The sequence below is a fragment of the Heterocephalus glaber genome, unplaced genomic scaffold, assembly GCF_053883595.1.
Source record: "Heterocephalus glaber isolate CG9 unplaced genomic scaffold, H.glaber_assembly_v1.0 deba00001781, whole genome shotgun sequence".
NCBI classification, from domain to species: Eukaryota; Metazoa; Chordata; class Mammalia; order Rodentia; family Bathyergidae; genus Heterocephalus; species Heterocephalus glaber.
The window spans coordinates 7365667-7385644 of NW_028258467.1; the positions used below are offsets into that span (position 1 = coordinate 7365667).

The window sequence follows — 19978 nt, forward strand, 5'->3', positions numbered from 1 at the left end:
CTCTACACGAACAACAGACTCACTGAGAGAGAAATAGGGCAAACAACTCCTTTCACAATTGCATCCAAAAAACTGAAATACCTAGGAATCAACCTAACAAAAGAAATCAAAGACCTCTGCTCTGAAAACTATAGCACTCTGAAAAGAGAGATTGAAGACAATATCAGAAAATGGAAAGATGTACCTTGCTCCTGGGTAGGAAGAATCAACATAGTGAAAATGGCCATACTTCCAAAACTGCTATATAGATTCAATGCAATCCCAATTGAAATCCCAGCAGCATACTTCACAGACCTGGACAAAACAATCCAAAAATTCATTTGGAACAAGAAGAGACCTAGAATAGCAAAAGCAATTCTAGGCAACAGAGACAATCCCCAACTTGAAACTATACTACAAAGCCATTGTGATAAAAACAGCATGGTACTGGCAAAGAAGCAGACCTGCGGACCAGTGGAACAGATTAGAAGATGCAGAAACAACTCCAGACATACTCAGCCACCTCATCTTTGACAAAGGAGCCAAACACCCTCACTGGAGGAAAGATAACCTATTTAATAAAAGGAGTTCCTTTCTTTTTAAGGCCAGGTAGTTTTCCCCTGTGCACATGCACTGTATTCTGCTCAACTCCTTCTGTGCAACGGTATGCTTCATGTTTGTTGTGTTTTTCCTCTCTGAACCCTAGAATCAGACATTTCTCCTAGGATAGCCTCACATCTTGAAATGAGTTTTGTTTACCACCTTCAAGCGTTTCCTTTATCATATTCATCAAAAGCTAAGGTCATGTTTTTGTTCATTCAACAATAATTTATGGAGTAACAACTATACTCCAGGTGATGATGTTTATTAATAGAACAAGTCCTTCCTTTACTTCTAAAAGTAAATAGATGCATCTCTTTCATAGACACATATGTGTTTGTGCATATCTCCAATTAAATGCATGGTGCATGTAAGTTTTATTTGTATATCATCTTTTTTTAAATTTGTGTATCATCTTACAGCAGAAACTACTTTTACAAGATAGTTGGACTTTGATTGTGAGCTCTCTGTAAGGGTAGGGTAGTTCATTTCCTGGATGATTAAAATATTTATTTGTCCCAGAGGACTGTTTCCTTAAAAATGAAGGTCAAAATTACCAAACTCAGTGTGACAAAGAAGCCCCCATACAGCCCCTGAGCCAAGTGCCAGGAAGCAGGTGAGGGTCTCAGCATCTGTGCATGTCTTGGAATTGTATGATGGATGCCAGGGCACAGGAGCTGTCAAGCCTGATTAATATTTTATACTCGCAGTGCATGTGCCTTGATCTCTAGCATTATGCTTGCTGCCTGGGTTCCCTGCAAGGCAGCCATCAGCATCAGATCCCAAGCAGCTTTCCCACTGAGAGTGTCTCCTCTGTGTCATATGCTTGCCTGTCATCTTTGCTAAAGGATTTTCAGTTTGAAAAATAATTTGCCACAAGGATCAACTCAGAAAGAGTGGGGAGCAGTTTCATTTGAATGCCCAGGGTAGAGGTTGGCTCATAATATACAAAAAGTCCATGTAATAATGCATGAAATAAAAGGGCTGAATGGTTTTTGTATGCAGGGAGGTATTTAGTAACAAAACCATGGCCTCTGGCAAAGTTTTCCACTCCATAACACAATCTAAGCAAGTGAAAATAAACAGTGGTATCATTTTATTTTTATGATTATTTATTTACTTATTTTTATTAGTACATGATTGCAGTACATAATGTTTATATTCCTCATGTGCAGTTGGTACATGTACCTAACACATCTTAATTTCTTTTTTCGTCTCTTTTCCCTCCCTTTGATCATAGACAGTGGCAGTAATGTATTACAAAACCTGCCATGGTGGCTCAAATCTGTACTCCCAGCACTCTTAGGACGCTGAAGCAGGAGGATTAAAATTTGAACTCAGCCTGGGAAAATTAGTTATTTAGCAAAAGGCTGTTTCAAAATTAAAAATTAATAAGAGATCAGGAAGTAGCTTAGTGCATAGGCCCTAGGTTCAATGCCTACTGTCAAACAACAATAAGAACAAAAATATGGGATACTAGATCGTTATTAAACACAGTGAAGTAGAAATTAATTCTACCCTGTGAAGATGTACTTGTTTTATTAAATGAAATAAGCAAGTCTTAGGATAACATATGAAGTGTGATACTATTTCTGAAATAGGAAGATAAATAGATATCAGTACTCTTTTTAAAATAAAAGACAGACGAATTTATGCTAAGTACTAACCAGACTTTTTCTTTGGGAAGTAAATTTAGGAGGAAATTTCATTTTCTATATTTTAATTTCCTTTATTGTTTGAGGAGTTTTGTAATGAACAGGTAGTATTTTAGAAATTCACCCAAAATTTTGACTGCCTCATATAAGATAATATTTCCCACAGGCAGTGCCATTTCAGATAATGTTCTTTCTAAATAATGAAATAAGTATAATTTGCAATGCATTCAGAGCACCTACTATAGGTAAGGATGTTTGAAAGAGACAATAATGAGCTGAAGATGTAAAGAATAGCTTCTCTCTGAGTATTGTGTTGGATGTGCTTCCTGCCTTCCAACTGTCTTTAAATATCATGCTGACTGAGTATCAAGAATTAACATCACTGAGAATTTTTCATGAAGAATATAGATATCTACCCAGGAAATAGATGGTTATTAAAATGTATCAAAGTATACTTGATTATTTGAGTCTAGTCCACTTTAACTGGGTCCAGACAAACCAATGGTTTGGGATGCTATAGTAACAGAATACTATAAGCTGGATGGTTTACAATAACAGAAATTTATTCTGTCTTAGTTCTGGAACTCAGACATCTGAAATCAAAGTGTTAGCAGGCTTGCATCCTTCTTGGGGGTGTAAGGAAGTTTCTATTCCATGCCTCTTTCCTAGATCCTGCTGATTTTCCTACAATATTTAGTGTTGCTTGATTTGTAAATGTATCACTCTGTCTTATTCACTTTCTCATCACTGGGACATAATACCTGACACCCACAACTTAAAGGGGGAGAGGTTTATTTTGGCTCACATTTTCGACTGGCTCTAGGCGATGAAGGGCGTTGTAGAAGGTTCTGGATGGAGGAAAGATCTTTATGGCATAGCAGCCAGGAGGCAGAGAGCAAAGAGAGGAGCCAGGATGGGAGTTAGAGCCTTCCAGGTCAGGCCCCAGTGGCCTGCCTCTTTCGAACAGGCCCTATCTCTCAACATTCACTGAACTCTGTTCAGTGATCCACCAATGTTTACAGCACCACCATGATCCAACCCCGCTTCGAAAGCCCTGCATCTGCGTGGATGAGAGTTTGGAGGTTCATTCTTGGTCTAAACCGTAACACCTTCCAAGCTCCAGCTTTGTGTGTGTGGCATTCTCCATGTGCCTGTCTTCATATGGCCACTTCCTTATGATAACATCAATCAGGTTAGATTAGGGACTCACATTGCTCCAGTATGATTTTATCTTAGCTAATTATATTCACAATGACCCTATTTCCAAGTAAGTTCAAATGCAGAGGCACTAGGGCCTAGGTCTTCAGCATACTTTTTGGCTGTTAACAAATGCTTAAAATTTAGATGCCTGGATGCCATCAGCTCATTATTTTGAGATGGGTCCTTGACATCCTTATTAAAAGAGATGACTACTGTTATATTTAAGGTCTGTGAGCCCCCGACTCCATAGAAGGGCCATTCAGATGGTATCCCAAGTACAGTTAGATCTTTGCTTACTGAAAATCCATTTTATGAAATACAGGTTACAAGAGAGTTATTTCATTGTTACCTCTAGAAATGGTATTTTTTACTTCACTGAAGAAAAACAACTTCTTTATACCAAAGGATTTCCATTTAAACTAGAATCTTATTCACCCATACAAATAATCCAGAAACATGTTCGGCACTGAGATCGTACTTCTCAGTAGCATGGCCATAGGAAAAATGTTCATTTCCCTCAAATAATGCACTGCCTGCATACGAAATATCATACGCTTTCCATCAACCTTTCTCTGTCCAGGAGAATACCAAGGCAAACACTGGTATATCCCTCCATAGAAAGGCTCTATTTATAGCTCTTGCCTATTGGGATACACGTGAGACTCAGCACTGCCATTAAGAGCAGATGGATTGAGTTTCTGCCACATTTCCCTTCTCTCAGGCTCTGGCTGCTTGGCAAGGGAAGTTATGTTTCCCCCTCACGGGATGTGTATCTCCCACCTCCAGTAACTTCCCTTAGTTGCAGGAACTAAAGTATTTGTGAACAATTGTACCTGTCTCTTGGCCTTGGAGTTTGCCTCACTGAGCTCTGACTCTGAGTCCATGTTTGAGACACAAGGACACTTTCCCTTTCTGGAAAGACAGACTCCCATTGACATGGGAGGGTGTTCAGCAGCAGCAGACCGGTGCAGAGCCCCACTCTGGAACTAGAAAGTCTTTGTAGAAATTGTCAGGGTTTTTTTTTTCAGAAGCAAAGTTTTCCTCATTTTACACATACTTAGCTTTTCTGTCCTTTGGTAGCTGGTTGAACAGTCAACCATAAAAACACGTCTGCTCCTACATTGCACTTTTTAAATAAAGTTTATTAACTTACTTTTAACTAGTTTGTTGATTAACTACATACCATAATCTGCAGATCTTCTCAATGATGACTCAAACACAATAAAAGTTTTTTTAAAGTTATTTAATAGTCCAAGTTTGTCATCTGCATTCAGTCAGTGGCTTCCTTCCCTGTAGTAATGGAAGAATACAGGTTTACCTAGATTTTGGATTAGTTTTTCTTTAGGATCTCCTCAATGCCACCCCCATCACTATCATCACCATCTTTATCACCACCATCCACACATCCCCATCACCACCACCACTGCTGACATCACCACCAGCATCCATGTCATCAGCGTCCACGTCATTGTCAACACCACCATCACTGACCCACTGCCACCACCATCCTCCCCGGCATCTACATCCAACAGATAGAATGAGATCACAAAGGCTTCACCTTGAAATCAATGAACGTTTTTCACTCATGTTTTCTCGCTGAGAGCCAGCCATACAGGCAATCATTTGTGCAGGCAATGATTGGAAATATATTCTAGCTGAAAACTCAGAGGAAAACAAAACCAGGGAAATAGGATTTGGGGAATAGTAAACAGAGACTACTATAACAGAATATGCTTAAAATATCTTTATGATGTAACATTTGAGTTTTTTTTCCTGACATTTGTACAAAATCAAAGCATCTTAAGGTAACTTTCATACAATAACCACAATTCATTGCTAGCCATTAACTACCAGATCTCCAGGACTTCCTGTTCCTTGAGAGAGGTTGGTGTTAAGCATGGCATACTCAGTTTTCCTTACTCACTGAGGAAGCAGGATTCTGGAAAGAGTGAGAGATGACCATTATTCTTACTAATACTGCAGAAATCTACCACCAGAGATGGCAAACTACAGATCTTGGCCATATTTGGCCTGCATCTGATTATGCAAATTAAGTTTAATTGGAGCATAGACACGCCCAGTTCTTTACATAATTTCTCTGCTTGCTTTCTTGCTATGACAGCACAGTAGAGTTTTGCACAAGAGACATTCTTACACTGAAGGTGTATACTGCACACTCCTTCAGAAGGAAGGTTTAATGATCATTGATCTATACCAGTGGTGGCAAACCTATGGCATGCGTGTTACTGTGTTTTTCTTTTAAGACAAAAGATGTTAATGTATGAGTATTGCTTTTTTCTAAACTGAAACCTCAGGTATTCGGGTTTCATTGCAGTGTTGGTATTTTGTGATAAATAAGTGGGTTTTGGATTGCAGTTCCAGACCTTCTTCTCTAAAAGGTTCACTGTCATTGGTTTATACCATGGTATACCATCTCCAGCAGCTTACTTAAGAATCTGGAGGTGGTTTGAGAAGTTTGGGTGAGGTAATCAGTAGAGCAACAGGTCCTCCCAATTCCATGAGGGCAGCTCTATCTTGCTTTCATCTGTGCAGTGTACCCTGTAAGTGAGTTTGGGAAAATATTAGTTTGAAACTCATTCCTGTAAGCCATCAGTATACAGAATATGAAGGAAGTAGAAGCTGGTCTTCCTTCCTGCAGCTCTGAAAAGCCTTCCCCCCAAAAGATAAAGTTCCCTTTACCTGGATGGCAGAGACATTTACTAGCCACAGGCATGGACCTTCCAGTGGGAATCACCACATCTGTGCACTCATTCATTCCAAAGTGTTTATTATATGCTTGGTGTTTGTTCCAGGTGGAAAGGATAAGACAGCATCGCAGTGTGGTATTCCTTCTGAAGGAGGCCACAGTCTGGTGGGGAGAAGGTGACAGTAAGCAAAAAGACACAGCACAGATATTTTACATCATTTCAGCTATGAAAAAGTAGGGCAAGACAGTGGACAGAAAGTGACAGAATATGGGGGTTTTCTTTGATTTAGGAAGGTCAAGGAATGTCTCCCTGAGAAAGTGACCTAAATTTGGATAGGGATAGAAAGTATGTTGAGATCTGAAGGTATCTGGGAACAGCTGTAACAGCAAAGACAAAGTCTTTTACTCCACAGGATGGCTTTCTAAGAATCCTATGCAGTTTTCTAAAGCTGTTGGCTCCACCCCCCCACACACATACTCAAGTATTGTATTTGCCTCCAAAAGGCCACTTTCTCATTTTCTATTTACCTGTCAAGTCCCTCTGCATTGTCAGATGAAGCACAACTCAAACCCCTGTAATGCTTTTTCAGTCCTAGGTAGCATTCCCATTCTTACCCCTGATCCTAAATGTTAGTATAACCAGTGTCCTATTCAGGAGTTTGCATAGATGTAAGGGGAGGGACACTTTGGGTCTAGTTTTCCCATCTCATCTCTTGGATTACCCTGTCTAGTGGTCCACCTATCACTGAAGCCTAACAAATATTGCATGATTATAAAGTAGCCTAAAAAATAAGTAACAAAAGCATTCGTTTTAATAAGGAAAATTTACTGAACATTTACTTAGAACACAGCTCCCAGACTGTAGCATATAGAACTTATTTTTTATATACAATAAACAAAGTTAGGGACAATTATTATTTATAGAATTAAATACTGAAATACAGGAAGGTTAAAATAATGTCTGAACTCTTATATTCTAATAATAACACACAAGCATAAAACCTGATTTCTAAAATGTATGTTTCACTAGGTATCTACTGTGGATTGTTTTATTAAATCATCTTCATAGAACCCTCTGGAGGAAATACTGTTTTATGGAGGAGGGAATCCAGGTGTAGAAACATCACATAGCATATCCAAGATCACAAAAGTATATAATGGAAAATTGGGATTCAAATTCATGTGCTCTTGGTCCCAGAATGCTTGCCTTTACCTCCATACTTTAGTGTGGTATGTTGGCATCAAAAGGGGAAACAATTGATTATCCCTCCCCAGCACATCATAACATGGGCTGCTCACGTGGAACCGAAGCCCAAATGTAGGCTTGTCCTACTGTGTCTTGCCTTTCCTGCTGAAGAATGAGTGCACTGTGCGGAATCATATTTACTCTTGCTGTTGTCTTCCCAGGAGATCAGGAAGGAGCATAGCAATCCACAAAAGCAGAATCATAGGGTGAGAACACGATGCATAGAATGCAAAAAGGTTATTTATACTACAGAATCCTGAGCTAAAAAGACAGTGTAAGAGGAGATTAATCCCCTGGACTGTAGTGACAGTATAAGGCTCTAAAGGGTCAAGATTGAATAGCAATTATAATGGCTTCCAGACCCTTAACACATATGCCCAGTACAGTAGTTAGCTAAAGACAGTGACAAATCTCACCCAGGAAGGGAAAAGCAACCTCTGATGTCTCACACCTCTGTGCCCCTTAACAGCTGAGGTGCTTGTCTTAACAGTGTTGTTGCAAAATAACTGTAATAATTTAAGGTTCCTTGATTGTAGTAAGTCTGTGGCCTCCTCACTCTCATATATCCTGACCAAGGAAAATGTTGAGTCTGGATTGACTCCTAGATAACTGTCCCATCCAAGCATCATATCAAAGGAGGGAGGACTTCTTGGTGGATAATGTTTGCTCAGAGTAGTTTGTGAGCATACCACATCTTTAGAAAATCTCCTTTGACCAAAGCTATTATTTAGTGACTGTCAGTCTGTCATTCCTATACATCATGAAGCACCTCCCATGCTCCAAAAATATTAGGGGAATTGAGGCCATGTTGGGTGAATTTCCTAAGGGTCTGCGTACTGCCTCTTGGCAGCTTGAGTGCAAGTGAGAAGAAATCAAAATGAGCAGGTAAACCAATTAGGTTAATAAATATGAAACTGTGAGGACAACAGCTGCTTTGTGAATGAGATAGAGCTGATCTGGATTCTGAAAGCTCTGTCTACCAATCTGCTGCACTGAGAATAGAGATCAGAGGTCACACTATGAGGGACAGTGAAGCTGAAATGACTATGAAGTAGTCTGGTGGTCAATTTTATGCAACCACTGGTAATGATGCCACACTGCATATTGCTGGAAGGAAATTCTATGGTCCATCACACAGTTACCTACAATAGAAAGGAAGATATGGAGAAAATTAAATACAAGCGTGCATATCAAGAGGAGGTATATGTGAGGTGTGTATAATATGGTTCCTCTATTTCCTACAGATCAAGCCAGAGAAAGACACTTTGGGGTACCAAAATGTCTCCATGTTCCCTTTACAAAACTACCTTTTTTTTTGTAGTCTTTCTTTAGAGTTCTTAAAGGGGGAAAAAAGCCTGTCTTTTACCAACCTGAAATTCCTGGCTATTTTTCTGGTTTTGCACGATCGGAATTTTGCAGGCAGCGTTCTTTATCCTATCTGTCAGAAGACTCAGAGATAAGCAAAGAAGGAGAATAAACCATAGTCCTTCGAGTCTCTCACGACATCACCTGCCCAGTGGAACCTCTCACTGTCACCCCAGCTCTGTTCCGGTGACAGCAAGGTTCTGTTCCTTGGGATGAGGTTTGCAAGACTTGTGTCTTACTGCAAAAGTGGCTGCAGGGCAGAAGTGTTTTAAGAAAAACAAAGGGAAATAGGTTTTTTTAATCAGTTCTGTGGCATTTCTTGAAGTCACTGGAGACTCCTAAAGGTCCAAGACTAAGAAGCAGAAAACTGGTCTCCCATCTTCCACAATCCTGATATCAAGTTCATCTGGAGAATTCTTTTATTAATTCTTCTGGTAATTGAGTAAACACTTAAGGAGCATATACTGTGATCTCCATGCAAGACTCAAGGGACAAGCTCCTGTCTTCAAAGAAGTTACATTCTAGTGGATAGAGGGAGAGAGGACCATTCCCAAAACAATTTCCCAATGAATTATTTAGCTGCAGATGGGTTAAATGATACAGGGAGAAGTACAGTGCATACAAATAGTTTAAATTAGGAAAAGCTGAAAAATGTGGCTGTTTTCTTTATCCCTGAAACCTTGGGGATTAAGACCACTACCAACCGAAGGACTAAATGGATGGTGTGTTGCTACACCAAGTGAGAGGCATCCTGTACCTAAACTTCCAACTGTAAGTGGGATTCTTTCCTTTTCCAGGTATTTCTATTGCTCTCATTTTTTACCTTCTTTTTCTAATGCTTCCTAAGTTCTTGCTAACTAATATGGAAGCCAATCTCATCATGGGTTTCAGAACTCTGTGGTTTTCTGAAAAAGAAAAAATGCTGAACAATCTGCCTTATCAGTATCTCTTCCAATTAATGTAATCTTGTTTCTGTTATTTCCACCATATTTTTGAATCCAGCGAGCCTCATTACATTTGCAAGTGCATTAAATTGGTGCCTCTCTAGAAGGAAAATGATGATTATCAGCTAATTTAATTATGTTTCTACATTTGCAGCATTTAATGATGTCTGCCATTGTTGTTGGAGATTCATACGTTGGCTCTAGGTAGAAATTAGCTCTGATCCCATGTAAAATTTACATTATCAGGTAATACTTGACAGCTCATGGAGGTACATGTTCAGTTATTTTTTTGAATCTAATCAAAACTGATTTAAGTGCAATCAAATTGCAGGAATAAAGAAAAAGCTTCGTGAAATTTAGTTGTTGATTATAGTATTGCTTGCCTTTGAAGTCAAGCCAAGTTGTGTTTCTTAGTTTTTTACCAGTATCGTCTTAGGGGTCTAAAATTCTGCACCCTTACCCCATTGCATACTAGTTCAGTAGTCTTGATCTTCTTATATAGGTAAAATTAAATGTTCAACTCCTTCAGCTCTCTATCCTATTCAGTAGTTGTCTAGGTATCCTCTGATCACTGGGCCTGTGACTTTTGTATACAGGCCAGGTCTCCCTTGAAAGCAGGAGGGAACAGTCCAAAGACTAGATAAGGGGAAGTCATGAGAGCTGCTGCTGAGATTCCAGGGGACTGATTTGTCATGCTTCCTTCTCCCCATGGATTCTCAACCAAGTCAAAAATGAATCCATAAACCCTATGTGTATTCACTTGATTTCCAGTAGAGCTACATTGGAAAATGATTTTTATATTTGCTTAAATAACACTTCACTGATAGTTATTATGTGCCAGATACAATTTGAAGTTCTATACCAATAAAACACCACTTGATTGCTACAGTGGCCTGAAGACAAAGTATTCTGTCACTCCATGCACATTTTAAAGATGAGGAGACTGAGACACAGAGGAAAGCTGGAATATTTTGGCCTAGGATGCCCAGCTGGCATGTAAAGAACCAGGCTTCCAGTCAAGGTGGTTTGGTTCCTGCATCCATACTCCTCAACATAATGCCCTATTGCATCTCCTAAAGCTGAAATTAGCCTTCTGACCCAAATTTTTTTAGCCCTGCAACCATTCCCAGATCTTGGCTCTATGTAAAAATTTTGGAGGACATTGGCCCACCACAGGGAATGAGATTCAGAAAGATGGAACTTGGGGCTGGTGTCAGAAAGTGTGACCCTGGCCCTGCCCCAGGTGTGCTTACCTATCCCGGGTATTTCTTACCTTCTGTGATGGTTAAGTTTAATTGTGAACTTAATTGGCTTGAGAGCAACCTAGGGGATTACTAAAGAAGACTTCTAGATGTGTCTGGAGAGGTCACGGAGGCACGAAGTGGGGTCTATATATGGTCCCTTACCCCTTCTCTGGAGCCCCTTGCTTTGCTTCCCAGCTACCATGCACCAAGCAGCTTTGCTCACCACACCCTTCTGCCATGATATTCCTGCCTGGAAGCCAGCGTACCATGAGACTGAATTCCTTGAAACCATGAGCCAAGTTAAACATATCCTCCTTTAAGTTATTGGCATTGGAGGTAGCAGGTGGGGATTGGAGGACAGATAGACACACTGACTCACTCATCAGAAAAATCATCAGAAAAGTCACCCAGCCTCCACGATGTAGATTGTGGTGGGGAATATACTGGAAACTTGCTTCCTAAAGATTCATAACACAGTGGTGGACTGGAGTAGGTCCCTAGGTTTTGAGAGAGGGAAGCCTGAGGGCTGAGAATCACTGACCCCCAGACTGAGACTTAAGAACATCTACCAATCTTGAGACGTGTGTTAGAGGAAACAGATTTATAGACACATGAGCAACACACTTGGAAACAAAGGTCCAGACCATCATTGTTTATGGAAAGGGCTGTGGTCCTTGAGGCGGGAGGGAGGGTGAGGATTCAGGGAATGATGAAGCCACAGCCTGGCTGTGAAAAGCCGTGGGAGCCCCTTGAGGCAGGCTTGAGGTTTGACTAAAATAGAACGTGCCTGTGTATAAGTGGAGAGTGTGCTGGGGATGTGTAGACAGCTCGCAGTAATCACTCTCCAAAGGAGTCATCTTCAGCCACTTCCTGCGCAGGGACGGCTCCAGGCACCACTAAACGCGTCAACAGCAATAACGACTTGATTGCTGCTGCAGCCCAGTAGGGTCTCCTACTGCTCATAAAGGCATCTGTGGGTCACTGAACAGAAATGTGTATGAGCCTCTGCAGCTTCCTTATCTGTCCCTGAGGCCCAGCCCCCACCTTTCAAACCAGAGGCATCTCTCTGTGATATTGACGGAGTGTTACTTTCTGCCTCCTTCTGCTTATGTCTGTCTTTTTTTTTATATGTCTGTCTTTCTTAACTCATTGTTTCTGAAGGAAGGAATCTTAAGAGGGTGCAGTCTGTTATATCAAAGTGTATTTTTTTACCTAGTTTAAATTGGGTAGATTTCTCACAAAGGGCTCATTGATTGAAAACCATTGTTTCTCTCCTAAGATTGGTGTGTCTTCCAATAATGGGTCATGGTTTTTTGTTTCTTTGTTTGTAATGATGCCTGGACAAGCATTTGATTGTCATTTTTGGCGTGTATTTCTTTTCAACAGTTTTGGATATTGGTTTGGAAATATAGAAAAGATGAAATATTTGTAAACACCCATACACCAACCATGAATATGCTACATTAATTTTTACTATGTTTGTTTTATAATATATTAATCTCTTCATCAATCCACATTATTCTAGGTTTTATGTTTCACAAAGAATTATGTCAATACCTTTAGCCCTGCCAGAGGATGCAAATCTTTAATAAGAGTCCATAGTCATCCATTGTCTGTGAGGTGGTTTTTCTGTTTCTTAGGCAAAAATTATTTATATTAAAACATATAAGGTGACCATTTGATGAAGTTTTAATATATTTATTGATATGCCTCTATGAAGATACAGAACTGTCACTCCCTAGAAGTTTAGGTATGATTTGTGTGTGCATTGAAAAATGAACCTATGTGCTTAACCTATGATTATATGATTGTTTACATTAAAAAGTGAATGAGCAAAATGAAAGATAGATAATAGGAAGTAGTGAGATAGATCTTTCTCAAATGGGAAGGGTGTCAAGTGACAGAGGAAGGCAGGAATGAAGGGAGGAAAAAGGAGTTAAGATATGTTATGTACATGTACCAATTCCACACATGACATGTAAACATTATGTACTCCAAACATGTAAAAATAAAGTTTTAGAAAGTGAATGTGTTCTGAGCATGGTGGCATGTGGCTGCGATCACAGGTACTCAGAAGGCTGACACAGGAAGATCACAAGTTCAAGGCCAGGCGGAAGAACTTAGGGGGACCCTGCCTCAAAATAAAGAAATGAAAAGGGCTTGAGGTAAATCACAGCAGTAGAGCACTTGCCTAGCATGTACCAGTCCCTAAGTTCAGTCTCCATTGTTTATGAAAACAATGCATAAATAAAAAATGAAAGAAAAAGTGAATGTGTGTATGTATATACACACAAACATATGTGTGTATAATTTAGAGAGGATAAATAATGCTATAGGTGGTATGCACATAGGGCAAAATATGTAATGGTGGTGGAAATGCACCTGTATCTGGCAATTATAGGCCTTGGGGAGAGGTAACCTGATCCTTTTATCATTGTCTTCAGAAGGAACATAGGCATATTAAATGTGCGAGCCTACACTGATGTAATGTCCATGATGAGTGGGAAGAAACACCGTGTTACTCATCTAATTGAGGATGTTTAACGACTTTTTGCCCTGAGACTACCAACAGCTACAATTTTTCAAAGTCAGCTTTGATTCAGGTTTTATTTCTTTAAGTACTCATTAATGTCACAAATACTTAAGTTGGGATCAGCTGTCTTCATTTAAAAAGATAGGTTGTTCTTTCATCTTGTGACCCTGAAATGTGTAGATTAAAAATCAACATTAATTGGCAGGATAAATGAGGGTGGGGAGGGTGGTGTCTGGTAACAACATTCTTAGAAAAAATACTGAGAGACGCTCACACTCCTTAACTAGGCATGACAACTAGATTTTAATTAACAGCAGGTGAGCTGGTGGTCAGCCATTTGACATTTAGGGGGATCACAGAATATCCTTCTCCTCTGAACCACATTTATTTCTAGCTTAATTACTTCTTCTGAGATAGCCTTGCATTAGCTACAGTGTCTCCATTTAAGAGCCTTTTAACCAGACCTTTTATTATTTTTTTAGTTTTTATTAGTCTCATTTTAGTAGTAGCTTAATGTTATAAAAGACCTGGACTAACTCATTTTAATGACCTCTGCTGCATAAATGGTAATTTTACATTTGGCCTTATTTCAGTAGTATCTTCTTTTTTGTCTAAGACCACTGCTTTCAGGAGGACAAAAATGGAATGATTAAACCCCTTAGTGTCATCTGCCTGAAAAATCCTGTGCTTTCTTCTGACAGGAAGAGGGTTTTCAAATCCCCCCTTGGTCTAAGCTTCGATGCTTGACATCTCATTATTTTACTCAGCGACTTCAGCATCACCTTCACCCCATTAATTAAGCAACTCATTGAATGTATTATTCAGCCTTGATTCCCTTGTCTATGACAGAGAGGGATGGGGGCTGCTGCTTATTCTTCCCCTCCTGCTGCTTTCTCTCCTACCCACCCCCAAGAAAGGACAAAGAAGAGCAGGAGAGATAAAGAGATGTCGTTTTATGTTTCTAATGAGACTGAGCTTGAATGAAGATGAACTTGAGAATGGAAGGATGATGTCAATTTCTCTTGATGACAGTGATCACACTGCTATATGTCAGGCACTGGCTTAGGTCTCTTTCTTACATCATCTTGTTTATTCTTTGTAACAGCTCTATGAGGATGTACTATTCATGCTCCCCCTTTACACACACGAAAAATCTAAGATTCGATGGTGTTTATTCATTTGTTCAAGTCTTCTAGCCAGTGGGCATCAAAAACCTAATTTGGATTCACTGGGAATGTGACTTTTGGCATTTACAATCTCCAGAGCATCACTGTTAGGTATTGCTTTATTTACAGTTGAGTTCACATTCTTGAAGTATAGGTGGGGTGGGGATTAATGATGGTATCCTGGGAAGGATGTCCAAACTGTAGATCTCTCCTATGGTTTAGATCTAAAATGTCTCCCACAACCCTCTGAGCACATGGTGGGCTTTTGGAAAGAGACTGGCTAATGGGAAGCTGTACTCATAAATGGACTAATCTACTAATGCCTTCATAGCTTAAGATGCTGTTAGGAAGTGGAGCCTGATCAGAAGAGGGCCACTGGGGCTGTTACTTGGGAAGGTGTGTTCTTGCTTCTAGGTCTTCTCTTCTCTCTCTGCTTCATGGTGGTCAAGAGTTGAGCAGCTTTCTTCTACCACTTCCTTCCACCACACCATTATTTCCTGGGAGCCAGTTGATGGGGACTAAACCATGAGCCAAAATAAACCTGTCTTTTAAGTTGCAAGTATGGGGTCTTTTGTCCAAGTGACAGGAAGGTGCCTAACACAATCTCTTAAATCTTCTGATCTACTAATGACAGATACTGGGAAAGACAGTTGACTCCCCTAAGGGAGTCCCTAGTAATCAATAACACTGTCGTCCAGGGATGATTGGTCACATAGCTATGGTATGCAGATGCAGCCTTTGTATACCTTAAACTTCAGTAAAAGGTGTTTGAAGGACCCTATTAAGTATATTTTATTTTGCAGGGGAGTGGCTACATTTGGACTTATCTATTTGGTGTCAATCGAGCTGGAAATAAATAAGACAAGGCACTTATTAAGGATGGAAGTGGAGAGGGAGGGGATACTTGAAGTGGGGAAGACAGAGAAAAAGAAAGGAACTTTAACATGAGAAGGCAGATAGAAAATTTAGAAGGTCAAAGTGAGAGTAATTGAAATAGAGTCTTGGAAATTGTGGATCTGAAAAAGAATTGGAGGTTAAGTGGTAGGTAAAAAAAGAAGATAAAGCAGAAGAAGAAGACAGAATAATGTGTGTAGGGGAAGAGAATGAATTTTAGTGCAGTTTAAGAAAGAGAAAGTTCAGAATCTTATTAAAAAGTAAAAATTCAGTTTTGAAAACACTTTGTGATAAAAAATCTTTTTTGAGAGAGGAAACTTCAAAGAAAGAGATGAAAGTTAAAGTGGACTGTCCATTTGATTGGCTTGGGAACCATCCAGGGGATTACTAAAACGTAGTTCTGGATATCTCTGTGTAGGCCATGGAGGGATCTATACCTGTTCCCTTGTCCCTTCCTCTCTGACACCATTCCCTTGCTTTCATTCCTAGCTGCAATGAGCTAAACATCTTTCCTCTGCCGTGTGCCTCCAACATGATATTTCTCTCTTGGAGCCAGCCAACCATGGACTGAATGCCCTGAAACCCTGAAGAAATTAAACATCTTTTTAAAGTTGTGGGTGTTAAGTATTGTGTTTGAGTGATGGGGAAAGCTGACTAATACAGAAGTGCAAGTTGTGTAACGAGATGGGTAAAACCAAGCTGAGACATTACATTCTGGAAGTTACTCCTGTTGTTACTGAGTAGGTCCTGAGCACCAGGTACTATTCAAGGGGTATGGGTCCAATTTGGAAAAAAAAAAAAACAAATCAAAGTCTTTACCTCCATAGGTCTGAGAACCTAGTGAATGTGCAGACAAGGCAATAAAGGACATGCATTCAAGTAATGGTAAATGAAATAGGGAAAATAAAGATGATAGAGATTTCCTGGAAACTCTGGACTGCATTGGGATGGAGAGAAGCCAGCCCTGAAGTATCCAGATTCCATCTCTGTGCTGGGGGAATATAGTAAGTACGTGCAGACCCTCTGCTCCTGCATTTGAGGAACAACTAATATCATATCCTCAGAAGAGGGTGGGCAAGAGAAAGAAAGGTTGTCATTAGGAAATGGGTCAAATGAGGAGTTTATATTATTCTCAGGATTTCAAAAAAAAACATTCCTCCCCGATGGGGCTCATGTTTGGTAAGAATGGGCTGGGTTTGGTTTTTCAGCCTACTATTCATCTTTGGTATTCTGCATGCAATCACTGCCCCACTCAGAAATGTAGCTGCCTCCTCCCTGAGGAGCAGACAGTAATTGGTAGGACTGCTGTAGAAACTAAGCTTCAAAACCTTTGGGGAGGTGCCTGGCACAGAGTCAATGCCTGCTCCTCAAACACGGAAACCAAGCCACCAGTGAGAAAAGATTTGGGGATCCTTGGACCAGTTTTTATAAAGATCACCACGGTGGACTGGGTATGAACTCCATAGAGAAATGAAAGGATTGATTTCATGCACACCGTGAGGCTCATTTATCTGTTTTCATTCAGTTACTTGGGGGACAATAGTCCTATGGTTGTTAAAATAATGTTGCAGTGTTTCCTTTCCTGAGTACTGATGGCCATTATCCACGTGCAGAACAAATGCCCATTTAGGGAGGAGATGGAGGCAAGTTTTTTTTGCCACTATTCGTGAATTTCAGAGGAAGAGAAACAAGTTGTGAAAGTTGAGAGGCAGGCCTGGCATAGGTGTTTTGTTGGAGGTACACTTTTGATGATGCCATGTCCCAGTGCCACCCCACAAAACTCCACTTTAGCTAACATGCCCACCAGGTCTAGCCAGCCTGGAACTCATTGATAAAGCATAAGCAGGTGCGAGGCCTGTGTCCTCTGAGTAAGTTAGGCAGACTTCATTGGCCCTGGCTCTTCTTTTCATTATACTTGCTATTACAGGAGCTGATGTTTTTCTTAAAACCTGTTAACCTTATACACAGTGATGAGACCATTTGAGCTCTTAGACAGGAAGCTGATGGGAAATTGCAAACCCTTAAAATAGGTTGAGAGATTCCTGTTGTTTGGGGTCCAGGCGGAGATTCAAAATGCAGAGAGAGGAAGGGGAGAGAGAAAAGTAAGCACTTGGGGATGTCTCTCCTGAGCTTAGCCAGCTTCTCCCATGGACGTGTCTGTCTCCCACCCCGGGAGAGGATGGTGATAACCGTGCCTGTTCCACAGAGGAAGTTTGCGAGTCCCCTGTGCCAAGGCAGGTATAAGAACAGATTCAATGTCCAGTATTGATGTCTATGGCTTATAGGCCAAGAAATGATCTAAAAATAAATGGGAAGAAATGTTTTCATTTTATTGCTTTTGAGAATGCTGCTATGGTGATGCTGATTTCTTCAAAAATATCTTTAACAAAAATTATGTTTATCATGTACAACCTGTTTTGAAGTATGTGCACTGTAGAATGGCTAAGTTGAATTAATTAACATTTGCATGACTTCACATGCTCATCATCTGTTTGCAGTGAGCATGCTTAAAATCTGTACTGGTATTTTTCTTGGGTCAGAATACCTGATACCCACAACTTAAAGTAGGGGAGGTTTGTTTTGGCTGTCTCAGAGGGTTCCATCCATGGCTGGCTGGCTCCAAGACAGAAAAATGACTGTGGGGAGGCCTAGTGGGGGGAAGCTGCTCACTTTAGGAGAGCCAGGAAGCAGGGCAGGGAAGAACCAGAGGCAAATGGCCAGAGGCCAGGTAGAGTCCCCAGGGTCAGGCGCCCATGGCCCACAGAGACTTACCCGGAAGTGTGCGTCACTAACCTCCCAGGCTGCCTTCAAGCCAGAACAGTCCAGCAAGAAGAACTGTCTCAATACTCTTAGTGAGTTTCAAGCATCTAATGTCCTGTTATTGCCTATAATCACTGTACAATAGATCTCTCAAACTTATTTCTCCTAACTGAAATTTAATGTCCAGAAATTGCTTGCGAGTCTCTAAACACATAGTCTTTAGCTTGTCTAAGGGGAAATACATCGTTGCCTGATTTAGTGCCAATTAGTGATAAGTATAATTGGCCAGCCATATTAGTGGCACTGAGATCCAGGGTCTGTGTAAAAAGCATTATATGCATTTTTCTTAATATATGGGAACAAACACGGAATACATCTATAATCTATTATATCATTGAGTAATTAATGACAGCTCAGTGTGGCTGAAAATGGTAATAAAGGATAAACTGCCTCTTTTGTGTGTTCATGTCCTCCTCCATTAAAAACATTTTTTTCCTGTACACTGCATTCTTCCCTTGAGGAAATGAGGATGGGTACCTTAGATAAGCAGAACACCTGAGCAGTCAGACCACCAGTGTTGGAGTTAAGCCAACCAGACTCAGGTCCTTGATCCAGTGCTTGTGAGTCCTTGAGCAAGAATCCTTACCTTTCTGAGTTTGTTGCCTATAAAATAGGAGTGACCAGTGCACCCTCCTCGTGAGACAAGTAAAATTCACACACAGCAGGCCTTTGTGGGTTGTGCTACTTCATAATCAAAATGTTTGGAAAAATATTGTGCCTGTACTGAACATGTCTGAACTTCTTATTCTTTGTCATTATTTCCAAAAGAGCAGTATAACAATGATTTACATAGCATCGGCATTATATTAGTTATTATAAATGATGTAAGGGTAATTAAAGTTTATGGGAGAATGTGTATAGGTTATATGCAGATACATGCTATTATAAAATAGCATAGTAGTTTTCTGTGGGGTCCTGGAACCAGTTCCCTGAGAACAATGAAGGAGGTGTATATCCAGGCATAGTATAAAAGGCTCTGAAAGTCCAAGAACATGAAAAGCAGACTCACAATAGCTATCAGGACACAGTAGGTGGTGCCAAGCACAGCGGTCTGCTCTGGGTGGTGGTGCCAGGAGAAGGTGAGAAACACCTCAGTGGTAAGTGGTGAATAGACCTCTGAGTGAGCAGATTATTCGGTGGGTAAGCAGAGGCCAGTGATTCAGGATGGGAGATACTGTGAGCCAAGTTCATGGAACATGTGAAAAGGTAATGTATAGGAGGTTTCAGTTGTGTCTTGGGAGGAAACACAGAATTGGGGTCTGAGAATATAGGTGAGACTGAGGCTGAGGACCCGCTATAGTTTTAATACTCTTATACTTTCTTCTTGTGCGTCCATTCAAGATTACTTTTGCATGATTATGGTATTAAAAGGACATTACTTAATTTTTGTGTATTTATTTTATCCAGTGTAAAGGTTTTCGATGTACTTGTCCAATGAAACTACCATCTTAAAAAGGTCAATATCAGATTTGTCTGAACCAAAATTAATATTTAATAAGATTATTAATCCATGATGTTTTCAAATATGTATACATTATATAATGGCTTCATGGAGCTAATTAACACATATTTCTGTTATAGTTGATCATCTGAACCTCACAAATTTGGAACCCATAAAATAAGCA

At 40.2% G+C, this 19978-nt stretch overlaps 1 protein-coding gene across 23 annotated transcripts in view; it reads left to right on the forward strand.

Moving 5' to 3' along the window:
- Nucleotides 1-19978, forward strand: part of Rbfox1 (RNA binding fox-1 homolog 1) — a 1452839-nt gene that overhangs the window by 518353 nt on the left and 914508 nt on the right. The gene's annotated exons all lie outside the window — the stretch shown is intronic.